We start from the raw sequence: 934 nt of genomic DNA, 5'->3' as shown, positions 1-934 counted from the left end.
AAATAGGAAGCCAAAATATATAAACTTGAATTATTTATGTTCAGTAATTAATGTTTTAGTATTGTATCTTATTTATAAATGGTCTAGATATTTAATGCAAATCTTTTACTTAGCTAAACTTTAAGGTTAAAAATTACCAAAAGTATTTTGGAAACTACTATTAGGCAGATTTACTGTAAACAAATTATTTTTGAAATAATGTTTTTCACTTTTCACAAGATGGCACCGAAAGTGAAGAAGGAAGCTCCTGCCCCTCCTAAAGCCGAAGCCAAAGTGAAGGCTTTAAAGGCCAAGAAGGCAGTGTTGAAAGGTGTCCACAGCCACATGCAAAAAAGAAGATCCGCATGTCACTCACCTTCCGGAAGCCCAAGACACCGCGACTCCGGAGGCAGCCCAAATATCCTCGGAAGAGCACCCCCAGGAGAAACAAGCTTGACCACTATGCTATTATCAAGTTTCCACTGACCACTGAGTCGGCCGTGAAGAAGATAGAAGAAAACAACACGCTTGTGTTCATTGTGGATGTTAAAGCCAACAAGCACCAGATCAAACAGGTTGTGAAGAAGCTCTATGACAGTGATGCGGCCAAGGTCACCACCCTGATTTGTCCTGATAAAGAGAAGAAGGCATATGTTTCACTGGCTCCTAATTATGATGCTTTGGATGTTGCAACAAAATTGGGATCATCTAAACTGAATCCAGCTGGCTAACTCTAAATATATATATATATATTTTCACCATAAAAATAGAAATAATGTTTTTCATAAGAATGACAACTTAATTAGAATCAAATCTATAAGCTTTAAGATTTTATGTTTCTAGTAAGTATAACATTAGCTTATTTGACTAGAACTTAAGCAGAATAGGAATTTATGTTTGTTTTATATTCAATAGTGATAACTTTGAAGACATAGTTGTTTTATTACACCAAAAT

General features: G+C 35.3%; 1 pseudogene; it reads left to right on the top strand.

Annotated features, from left to right (window-relative positions):
* Positions 1 to 219: 219 nt before the first annotated feature.
* LOC116465633 (large ribosomal subunit protein uL23-like) lies at positions 220 to 710 on the top strand (annotated as a pseudogene).
* The last annotated feature ends 224 nt before the right edge of the window (positions 711 to 934 follow it).

The sequence above is a fragment of the Hylobates moloch genome, unplaced genomic scaffold (genome assembly GCF_009828535.3).
Source record: "Hylobates moloch isolate HMO894 unplaced genomic scaffold, HMol_V3 SCAFFOLD_7367, whole genome shotgun sequence".
NCBI classification, from domain to species: Eukaryota; Metazoa; Chordata; class Mammalia; order Primates; family Hylobatidae; genus Hylobates; species Hylobates moloch.
This window is presented reverse-complemented; position numbering and strand designations above follow the sequence as displayed.